Here is a 12834-nt window from a genome sequence, read left to right as displayed (position 1 = left end):
TAATTGAAGTCTACATAGTGTGGTTAACGCAGTCATTCAGATGAGTTCTACTGGACATTCTGTAGTAAATTATGTAGGTTGCATTGGATGCATTACCAGCATGTTATCTGGCCATCTAACTAAGGCTATCCAAAGTGGGTTGATATGTTTTTGTCTCTGAAATACACAAGGCCATGTATTTCTAAGCTACTAGTTATGCATTTAATTTGATGGATAGTTACTTGCATTGTATGTATGCAGAATTACAGGGCAAACCACTAATGTTCTGTATCAACATGCCTTGAATCATATAAACAAGCTCACATACACAGGAAATTCATGAAATTCTGAAAGGCTTTTATTTTTGGGCCTTTTTCAGAAAATTCAAAGTTTTAGATCGAAGAGAAAATCAACCGTTAGACCATGAATTGGAAAAGGTTTTATCATAATGCCCCATGTATGTGTAAGTAAAGGAACTAGTTCTGTAGTAGTTGTCACATTGTTATTATTCATTAAAGGGAAAACCTAAAGAAATCATGGTACTGAATGATTCAACCCTACCATACAGGTGTACTGAATGATACAATTAAGCAATTAACATCATATGCTCTGTAGCATATATTTTGAATGTATGGTGTTCCATCCCTCCAGTAGAGTTTCAGAGACATGCAGAATCTATGCCAAGGTGCATTGAAGACCTTCTGGTGTCTTATGGTGGCCCAACACCTTAATGAGATACATTTTGTTTTAAATGGAAGACAAATTACAGAAAACTTCTGAGTTTATGCACTGCAACCCCACTATAATATCCCTCTGTGTTCTCAACAGGCTGTTCTTCCTGAAAGTCTGATCATGTCCTGCATTGACATTCTCAGTAAACTGGGAGTTACTATTGTTTTTCTTGCATATCACAACAGTGCATGAGCATCACAGTGATTCAATGTGTGCTTTCGACATACATTTCCAACCCTATTTAGTGACGTTTGTCCAATGGATCTAAGTGTAGATCTAACTTGTCACTGTTCCTATTGAAACATTAACCAGTTGAGCAGTCTTTGTGACTGAAGCCCCTGCCATCGGTGCCGAATTAACCCTCCTTTAGTGATTTCGATCCTTCTCTTGCCAAATTGATTCAAAATTGAGGTTAACCGGGCCTGCGCAGCATTTTTATACACGCCTCAGGTCTTGATAGGTTGTTAATTGTATCAGTACACCTGTATGGAAGCATCTGCATTCATTATGTTCCTCCACTCACTTGATCAGGTTTTTCCCTTTAGTCACCCATCTGTATGTTCACTTATTTATGAAACAGAATGTAACACATTTATTCTTTACCTGAGCACAATATCCATAAGATTTTTAAATTAGCTTTGTGCATTATTTACAGTGAATTCAGTTAAAGTAGAGAATTTTGTTTTCAAATGTTCCTGTTTTTCAGATGTATCAAGCCCTTTCAGGGACCAGACACTTCACAAAACTGTTGTAACCCTGAACAGGCTTTCCCAAATCCATAATCAAGGGCTTAATTATCAGCTGACAAGTATCTCAGACCAGGTTTCCTAAAGAAAAGGGTTGAATAGTTGAACCTTTCTATTTGTTGTCAAATCAGACCTTTGCTCTAACTCTTCACAGGGACATCAGATACTATCCACATTAAACAAGGATTCACTAGCTAACATCTAGTCTACATTGAAAGAAATGCAAAATGTCAAGAGTTGGTAACATGTTTATGACTTCAGTGTCATAAAATCTTCATTAAAATGTTTGCACAAATTTGTTTACTTCCATGTAAGTGAGCATGTATTTTGTGTTGCCAAACATTTCTCAAACACAATGTTTGTTCATTCATATTCCCTTTATTAAAAGAAAAGTTGTTGAACATGAAAATATGAATATACATCTTTAATATCTAAACAGCTCAGATTTAACATCTTATCTCCAGTCTTTAAATAAAGGATCACTGAATAATTATGGTCAGTCAGTCACCAGTTTTACACTTTTACTTGAATAATAAATGTTAGTTTCAGCAGTATTGCATAGGCATGTGAAACCTGGGGAAGTGCTGATATGCATATCATGGAGTGACTTAACCCTGTTGGTTTGATTCATGGTTGACTTTGTCCTCTAAACAAGCAGATATAGTTAAACCAGCAGTGAGACTGTCAATGGGACTTCACTTGTACTTCTCAGGGGATTACCTGCATCTGAGTGGGGTAACAAGTGTTGCCCAGTACAGAAATATGCTTCTTGAATAACCTAACTAGTCAAATAATCTGATACTTAGATAACCAGTACGTCTGCTTATGTTGAACTTAAGTATAATGTCTACACAAACTCTAAATCCAATCCTAATCAGTGATCACTTCAAAGGAAAATGCATCGGATGGATGTTATATTGTCACAACCCGGCTCTTTGACGGTGACAAGCAAGGGAGTCCCCACGTTGGCATAAAAAAAAATAATTTAAAAAAAGCTATGATATTGACCTGTGAAGTGTGAACGTAGACCTGTGAGCAGAGAAGCCTGGTGAGGGTAAAAAAAAAAAGTGTTGAGGGGTTCACCGGCTCAAAACACAATCAACTGGATCACAGAACAACATGGTCCTTGTGCGGGGAGAGAGCCAGGACTAGGCACCAGGAACGTTCATCTTCTAGTTGGTTCCAAACCCAGGTGCAACCTGTCACCTTATCTTTTTAGATCATAATGACAATAGAAATCACCCAAATCAAATGTTTACATACACTTGAATGTTTGGCCTTGTTACAGACACACAAGGTGAAAGACAATTAAATGGCAATTAAAGGTGAATTTTCCACACCTGTGGCTTTTTAAATAGCAATTAGTGTAGTATTTTAGCTCAGTTTGTTAGCTCATTGACTATTTATACACAGAGCCATGGGGAGCAGAAAATAACTGGGAAAAGACCTGTGTAACAAGGTAATGGAACTTTCTAAAGATGTAAAAGGATATAAAAAGATATCCAATGCTTTGCAAATGCCAATGAATACTGTTCAATCACTTATGAAGTGAAACATTTGATACCAAGCCCAGGTCAGGTAGACCAAGAAAGATTTCGACCAAAACTGCCAGAAGAATTGTTCAGTATACAAAGATAGACCCACAGGTAACACCAGGAGAAATGCAGGCTGCTCTGGAAAAAGACTGTGGTTGTTTCAAGGAGCACAATAACACAATATTTGAACAAAGATGAGTTGCATTGTCGTGTTGCCAGAAAGAAGCCTTTAGTGCGTCAAAGCAACAAAAAAGCCCATTTACAATAGGCCAGCAACACCTTGACATGCCTCACAGCTTCTGGCATGCAGTAATTTGGAGTGACAAGACCAAAATAGAGCTTTATGATCTCAACCATAAGCGCTATGTTTGGAGAGGGGTCAACAAGGCCTATAGTGAACAGAATACCATCCCCACTGTGAAGCATGGTGGTGGCTCATTGATGTTTTGGGCATGTGTGAGCTCTAAAGGCACAGGGAATCTTGTGAAAAAGGCCTATTATCACTGTGTAGATCTTCAAAACAACCAGGTGGACTTTGTGCAGGGACAGCTAGGAGACATCAGGCCAGGTAATCCTAAAACATAGTCTTAGGTAATCCTAAAACAAGGACTTAAGTTATTTTAAGATTGAACAGGACACCAGTTAGCATGGTCATTCCTTAGATCCAAAAGGATACCTCAGAATTCTGACTGACCCTTGTCCCCCTTTTATTTGGCATTCATCGTCCCACCCACTGTTAATCTGTGCAAAGGTTTACATTTGAGTAATTTATCAGACACTATTATACAGAACAACTTACAGTAGTACAGGATTAAGGGCCTTCATTAAAGGCAGATACATTTTTCACCAGGTTATTTGGAAAATTTTAACTGGCAAATGACTGCAAAAGCCAGCCTACTCTCCAGTTTTCCCCAATTACTGGGTGATGTGAGCAGAGATCTTGTTTTGTTAACATCTTTCAGTCCCAGTACCGTTGCAATGAGCCTTGTTTCTCTTTTGGTAGTCTGCAACATCAGAGTTCTGACAAAACAAGAGAGAAAACGGTCGGGGTGATGATGGGATGGACAGAAACAGTAAAGAGAAATAGAGCATTTAAGGCAGATGAATTAAACATTTTGATAAGTAGGTGAGTTTTTTATTTCATCTAGCCTTTATTTTTTCAGGTAAGTTGGTAAAATAAAGAAACCAATTCTCATTTAGAGAATCAACCTGGGGGAACTTATACAGACGAAGGACAGAAGATGGAATTGGAAGCTGGGGATGGTTAGGTGGCCATGCTGTTATGAGATTACATTTTGCCATCACACCGGTAAACACCCGTTCTCTTACAGTGACATGGGACCTGTGGTGACCACAAACAGTCTGGACACCCATTTATCATCCAATCCAAATCACAGCACCCTGTGAAGGACACTTAACGGATGAGATCAGCTACACTAACAATTCCATAAGTGGGGATAGTAGTCTGGCACAGAGTCAGAATGGAATTTAAGTTATGCCATAAACGGATAAAGTAGGTGTAATGGATTTTCTGTAAATATTCACGATATAGGCTACAGCACCTGGAAAATGTGTTTGGCCCTTGTCAGATTTTTTTTCATTTTTGTGTATTGTTTTAATTTTGTCAGGTTTTCTGTGGGTTATATTGTGTTTTCTGTATGTACAGGGAATCTAAGAAGAAAACGTTTTTTGTGCAAATTATCCAAACATGCTATCATCAAGTTTGAAAACGTTAATGTCTCTCCTACTAATAAACTCAACCCATTATGAGTTATCAGGGTTGCTATTTATAATAAAGATGCAGTCTGGGAAATTAGCACAGGCGCCTTTGACTGGTCCGTTTACATTTTGGTCATTGGATTATGTCTAAATAAAGGAAAACGGATTAAAATAATTAGATTTTTGATATTTGATTTTCAAATGAATATTGACCAATGAGAAAATGTCTCGTTTTTCGTTCATAATTTTTGGATTTATAACAAAAATAGAATGAATTCCCATTTCCAATTAGAAATGGAATAATGGTGAAAGAAAATAAAATATTTTTCCTATCTGTTTCTCATTATGTTCATACCAGGAAGTGCACGCCTCCTCAAACAATATTCATAGCGTTCTCGTGTGTTCACAGGCTAGTTTAGCAGCACTAGAGTTCAGAGTGTGTATGAAGTTAAGATAGATGTGTTAATGTTCAATATGATTCAGAGGTTTTATTGAATTAATATGCCTATAGGCCTCAAATTACTGACAAATGTAGCTGGTCTATAGGTACCGTAGGAGGTGCAACAGGCAATAATGTCCAGCAGAGCAAGGACCCTAAACCACAACCCTTCTGTATAAGGAATGGGGGTTGACTGGGTCAGCTTAGTTAACACAAAATGTATGTACTGATTTTATTATAAAGGTTGCCTTGTGGGAGAAATCAGGATGTCAGGCCAGACTACAATTTCTCTTTCGACAGGTGTGTTTGTACAGCAGAAGTGTATTGTTTTGGATTCTTCTTTACCTCTAACTGTACACATACATACATACATACATCTTCTTCCGCTTCATCCGGGGCTGGGTCGCGGGGCCGCAGTCTAAGCAGAGATGCCCAGACTTCCCTCTCCCCAGACACTTCCTCCAGCTCTTCCGGGGGGACACCGAGGCGTTCCCAGGCCAGCCGGGAGACATAGTCCCTCCAGCATGTCCTAGGTCTTCCGCGGGGTCTCCTCCCGGTGGGACGGGACCGGGACACCTTCCCAGGAAGGCATTCCGGAGGCATCCGAAAAAGATGCCCAAGCCACCTCAGCTGACCCCTCTCGATGTGGAGGAGCAGCGGCTCTACTCTGAGCTCCTCCCGGGTGACCGAGCTTCTCACCCTCTCTCTAAGGGATCGCCCAGCCACCCTGCGGAGAAAGCTCATTTCGGCCGCCTGTATCCGGGATCTTGTCCTTTCGGTCATGACCCAAAGCTCATGACCATAGGTGAGAGTAGGAATGTAGATTGACCAGTAAATCGAGAGCTTCGCCTTGCGGCTCAGCTCTTTCTTCACCACGACAGACCGATCCATCGACCGCATTACTGCAGAAGCTGCACCGATCCGTCTGTCAATCTCCCGTTCCATCCTTCCCTCACTCATGAACAAAATCTCTAGATACTTAAACTCCTCCACTTGAGGCAGGCACTCTCCACCAACCTGTAGTGGGCAAGCCACCCTTGTCCAACTGAGGACCATGGCCTCGGATTTGGAGGTACTGATTCTAATCCCCAACGCTTCACACTCGGCTGCAAACCGTCCCAGTGCATGCTGAAGGCCCTGGTTTGAAGGGGCCAACACGACAACATCATCCGCAAAGAGCAGAGACGAAATTGTGTGGTCCCCAAACCTGACACCCTCCGGCCCCTGGCTGCGCCTAGATATTCTGTCCATAAAAATTACGAACAGAACTGGTGACAAAGGGCAGACCTGCCGGAGTCCAACATGCACTGGGAACAAGTCTGACTTACTGCCGGCAATGCGGACCAAGCTCCTGCTTCGGTCGTACAGTGACCTGACAGCCCTTAGCAAAGGACCCAGGACCCCATATTCCCGAAGCACCCTCCACAGGACGCCGCGAGGAACACAGTCGAATGCCTTCTCCAAATCCACAAAACACATGTGGATTGGTTGGGCAAACTCCCATGAACCCTCCAGCACCCCGTAGAGGGTATAGAGCTGGTCCAGTGTTCCACGGCCTGGACGAAAACCACACTGTTCCTCCTGAATCCGAGGTTCTACTACTGGGCGTATTCTCCTCTCCAGTACCCTGGCATAGACTTTCCCGGGGAGGCTGAGAAGTGTGATCCCCCTGTAGTTGGAACACACCCTCCGGTCCCCCTTCTTAAAAAGAGGGACCACCACCCTGGTCTGCCATCCCAGAGGCACTGTCCCCGACTGCCACGTGATGTTGCACAGGCGTGTCAACCAAGACAGCCCCACAACATCCAGAGACTTGAGGTACTCAGGGCGGATCTCATCCACCCCCGGTGCCTTGCCACCGAGAAGTTTCTTGACTACCTCTGTGACTTCAGCCTGGGTGATGGACGAGTCCACCTCTGAGCCCTCATCCTCTGCTTCCTCAATGGAAGACGTGACGGCGAGATTGAGGAGATCATCGAAGTACTCCTTCCACCGCCCGATGACATCCCCAGTTGAGGTCAACAGCTGCCCACCTCTACTGTAAACAGCGTTGGTAGGGCACTGTTTCCCTCTCCTGAGGCGCCGGACGGTTTGCCAGAATCTCTTCGAGACCTCTAACTGTAGAATATATGATTAGCTGAATGTTAGTGAGAATGACAAGCATGGCAAACAAAGTTCTGTCTATTGGCCTTATTCACCCCGCCTCCATCTTGAAATCCAAAACGAGGCTAGGGGGTACACTCTAAACCGGAAGTTCATTGACAGAGCGCAGCAGCGGGCGTCTGTCATCATGGCGATACCTGTGTGGACATCAAATCTTTCATGTCTTCCCGAAATAACAATGGACTATGTCGAAAAAATGGGCCAATAAGGACTGCATGATTCCCCGGGCTGTTTTTCTGAAAGGATACAACAACTGGATCGAGGGATATGTGCACGACATAGAAGGTAATGCACGGACGATCACTGCTTTTTTTCTGAAATCAACATTAGTTAACGTTACTTTTAAAGTTAGCTTGTTAGCTAGATAAAACAACAGGACATGACAACATTACAAGCTGATGCTAAGCATTGTTAAGATATATTAACCACACCAGACTGACTGTTATTTTGAGTGTTAACAATAAATTATTTTACCGACAGTCAAGAGGAGCGAGACAGTAAGTGTGAGAGCTAAGTCTTTTCGCTCAATGCGAAAAAACGAGGCACCTTACAACATTCAGGTACCATGACTGTGGATAAACTGCTCAGTTTGAGGAGTGGTGCCTCTGCTAGAACAAATACGCTTGCTAAACGTTCAAATGTTCATCTTGATCGTTCATATCAACAGTTCATCTTTCCCTGCTAGACTAAAAATAACATGTTATGTGCAGTTGATGTGATCTTTAGCTAAAAGTGTATTGGAACCATCAGTCAAAATAGCTTGTTTCCAATGTATCACTACAAAGCAAGGCAGGGTGCTACTGTTGGTTATTAAAATGATTAAATATTGAGTAAGTTAATTTGTTTACAAGCATGGGTTGCTCAGTTCACATAGCGATGTTATGTAGGGTTGGGGAAGGTACTATTCAGGTCTCACAGGTAACACAGATGCTAAAAACGAGTTTGTGCATCTACTGGGATGCACAAACCCAGTAAAATGGATGTTACTGTTTATACTTAGTTGTGTGCTTAACATGGTCTAGATTAGCAATGGTTATTATCATAAACTGGCACAGATCACGTCTTGTTTATATTTTGCTGTAAGACACGGCTACCCACGGCAGGACGTTAGCTGACCAGGCTAGTAAAAAGAGCAACAACTTGCTTAACGGTACCCCCGAATCAGCCCCTCGCATAACTTAAAAAGGACCGGTGCGTGGCTAATCAAGTCATGTCTATTTAGCCAGAAGGTTTAGCTAGCTATCTTTATGACAGTTAACGTAAATATGGCTAACGTTAGCATCGTAAACTAATGTTAAAATCTTACCTTGAAATGGCGACCGGGATCTCTTCTTATTTTATGAATCCATTCACGGCAAAGTACAGGATCTTTGGGGAAACGATGGAAGGTTTGACCTGTATAGGATTTCTTTCTCTTTGAAGAAGTACATTTGGGAACACAACAATGCGGCGGCATTGTAGGTAACGTTATGACAGAAGTCTACAGATGGGCGGGCCAACGTTACTTCCGTACCCCACAGTCTCGTTTTGGTTTAAAGGAAGTGCCGTAGGTGAATAAGGCGAATATGTCTATAGAAGGTCTGTGCTTCCCATTGCTGGTTTGCCTCACTCAAAACCTTCCTTTTCGACTTCTTTGGAAAGGATAGAAAAAGGTGCAGTGGTCTCTTAATTTTTTCCCGAGCTGTATATTGTGGGGACCCCCCCCCCCCCATTATTCAAATATGCTCAAAATGCCCCCCCCCCCCTCCATAATAACCTATTAATATATAAATTATCAAAATCATAACTAAACAAATTGCCATTATTTATACCGGTTCTAGTTTTATGGTTAACTGCAGTTTTGCATGTGGTTTGTCCAAGTGGTGGTGCCGTTGATCGACTGCTGTTGGTAGATACAATCAGGGATGTAGCTAGACCTATTTTAGGGGGGGCTTTAGCCATAAAGATTCATGTTTGTTTGGGTTTGGAGTCAATGTATGGCAATGTATTCTGTTCAGAGGAAGGGAGATCTGGTTATTAAATGTAAAAATTTTTGCTGGACAGTGTAAGCGAAGCTGGCCAAGAAGAGCAAATGTCTCTTGCTGAGTGACTGACTGACTGACTTCCCCTTGTTAAATAGCATTGTGGTTAGAGAAGTGACTCTGCGAACTATAGAACCAACCTTCGAATCTCCTCGCAGTCTAAAAAAAATTCTACATTAGGATTTGTTCCGGACTGACAAAACCTAACTGGCTATTACCTTCAGAATCTGTTATAGTAAGCCTAAAATAGTAAGCCTAAAATATGGTCATATTGTGATTGTTTCTGGTGGATTTTTGAAGCATGCATCCGTGCATGCTTTTTTGGTCAGGATAGACAAAACCTTAGCTGGCTACAACATTCAGTAGCTACGTTATAGTAAGCCTAAATTAAAACAGTTTATGGTTATATAGTATTGTGACTATTTCTGGTGGATTTTCGATGTACACATCCATGAATGCTTTTGGGGGTAATACATGTTTTATCAAAACCCCTTGGCAATTGGGCAGTAAAAGAGTAGGGGTTTCCATGATTGGTCTTTTCATTTGACGAGAAAGTAAATTATCGTCACCTATATTGATAGTTATGTCATTCACAAATTATAGAAAAACAAAAAATTAATTGTCATGAAATTAAATAGCTTTGGCAGGGAAAAGTTAATCTTCAGTCTCGCTAGCAATTGCTCAATTCTTATGACTATTCCAATTAGTAAGTTAATAGATAATAGTAAGCCTATTACTGGCTAATAAGCTGTTAAAACGGCCAGTGCTATTTGTGGTTGAGGGTAACTTAATAAGTAAACATTAATCAGTTGCTTAATGGTGTCTAGCGACTGGGCAAACACGTCACCGTGGTATAGTGGTTAAAGACGCTGCCTCTCACGTGTGAGACCTGGGTTTGTGAGGATAACATTTGTCACTTATTTGCGGGCCGGATGAACTAGGCTTGCCTGATTCCTTTTCTGGGTTTATTATGATCAGTTTATTTTATTACTTTGTTCTGAGATGAAAGGGCTAATGAATAAATCTGTTTTGAAATGATTCAGAATTATTCAGAGAAATCTCATTTAGAAAAAGAATATGTACTGTATCATGTTCATTTACTATAAACTACAGCCGTTTTTGTGCCTTTTGTTGGTCCTGGCTGGATGAGGACAGAGTGGACTGTAATTTCTTTATTTGGATAAAGTCCTATTAGATCAGTGTCTAACACAAACTGAGACTGCTATATAGCCAACCTTGACCAAAAATAACCTTATTTTGATTGTTATTCTAAAAATACATTATGAAAATATGTTTTGGGCAGTATGCCAAAACCACCCAAAACGAGACTTAGCCCCCCATCCATGAATTAATTTCTAGTGACATCCCTGGGCACAATCAACGCCAGACACTGGACCGTCTATCTATTTCATTAGTTTTAAATGTATTAAAAAGTGGAAAACTAGAATGTAATATGACTGTTACGTAGGCTATATCACTGTTGATTGTGATGGTTTTAACTTTAACATGTCATTTAGAGCTATATAAACAAAAATAGAAAGTAATATTTATTTATAATATTAAATAATATTTTGCTAAAAAGTGTCAGTAATTGCATGGATCAGAAACCAATCTTTTTAGTGAAAACGGGACGGTGCTAATCAATCAACCATTACTATCTATCATAAAAGTTACCTCTAATGCTTATTAACCACAAGTGCTCATGTACGTATTTAACTAACATTAATGTCTTTATTTTGTTAGATTTGTCAGAAAGCCCAAGTGAAGTTTGGAAAAAGGATCGATCATTTATGTTGCGCAGGAAACTGAACATCATGGCAAGAAACACCACTTGTTTACTGATAATATTTATGTCATGTCAACTGTGTGGTGTGTTCAGAGTAAAGAGGGAGGGGGAGAGAGAGCATGAGGATGCTGACTGGGCATGGAGAGCAGGTGATAAAGAGATGAGTGAGAAAATATTGATGACAGATCTGATATCGCCTTGTTGGTGTTGTTCCTACAACATCATGATTAATGCTGGGACAACTGAGGTTAGGTTTAGGCACAGGTGTCTCTGAAGCAAGGGTTAGGTCAAAGGGTGGGGAGCAGGGGAATATTCTGTTACTGGGGTAACCAACTAACTAGAAGTCAGTTGCACTGATGGTCCTGGAGTATTATTAATTATGATGTTGTACGACAACAAAACTGCAATATCAGATTGTATAAATATTAGTGGTTAAGTCTTATAAATATTTTTTTAGATTTTTCTTGGGGGGACTCCAAGACCCCTGGCTGATTTGGCCCCCCAAATGTTGACTCCATGGCTGCGGCCTTGCAATGATTTCTAAGGCTGTTGCAAACCTAAAATGTATATTCATTCATTAGAGACTATACACATGTTAATGAGAAACTTGTTTTTGCCAAGCTTTCATGAGTTTCAGTATAATTGTCCTCTCTGTCAGTCTATCAAACGTTCTGCACCTCAAGGTTAAGTTAATATCCACTTCCTTAAGTTGCGGTCGAAGCTGTCATCGTGTTCAGTAACTTCAGATTACTGAGCTTGGTATTCAGATAGGCAAGCTTGGTACCCTTAGCTAATCAAGTTAACATTAACCTGCTAATGTTCATGATAAAATGCTTTAGAACTAATTTTTTTAAATGATTTCATTACATAGAAAGGTCCTACACATTTGTACCTTGGACTTGCAACAGTCAATGCATCTTGTGTGTGTTGTGTTTTCTTCAGGACCAGCTAGTTCTGAATGAGTTGTCCTAGTTTTAAACTAATGTTGAGGCCTCAAAATACTAATATAGTTCCCAGAACATATGTTTTGTGGTCTTAGAATACTTTGTTTAATACTTAAGTACTTTTAAATAATTTCACATAATAATTATCCTACAAGTAAAATTAGACAACTCTTCCAGAAAAAAACAATTTGCAAATATAACTCTTGGCAAAATGCAAAGTGAACTCAGATTGTTGTCCTTTGGTGGAATAGTTAAATTGTATGAATTTCTGTTTTAATGAAAATATAAAATGAATGGTAATTTTAATATGTTGATAATGTTTAAGGCATGCAGGCCTACATGACATATACGTTGTCCAAGTATCAGTGTGTCATTTTTACAATATGTAATCTTTGTTTAGTTTCTGCTTCTACCATGCATCTCCTTTCATGTAAAGTAAGCTTATAACAATTATCAAGAATATTTGACTAAATGAACTAGTTTGTGAGTAAACGGTTATAAAATGTGACCAGAACAAATGCTTTTCTGCTAGTTCAGCCAACATTGAATTAGGCTAATCAACATATATTAGTTTATTTTAATCATAAAATAATTACTATTAATGGTGTGATTAGGATGAGTTACACTCAGATACACTGCAGGGAATAGAGAAATTAATCAAATCATCATTTAATCATTACACATTGAATAAAGCTCCAATGTGTTTCGGGAAATTGTGAAGTGCACTTTGACTTGTTTACAATGGCTGTTTTTGTCAATTTACTGGACGT

The sequence above is a fragment of the Esox lucius genome, chromosome 7, assembly GCF_011004845.1.
Source record: "Esox lucius isolate fEsoLuc1 chromosome 7, fEsoLuc1.pri, whole genome shotgun sequence".
NCBI classification, from domain to species: domain Eukaryota; kingdom Metazoa; phylum Chordata; class Actinopteri; order Esociformes; family Esocidae; genus Esox; species Esox lucius.
This window is presented reverse-complemented; position numbering follows the sequence as displayed.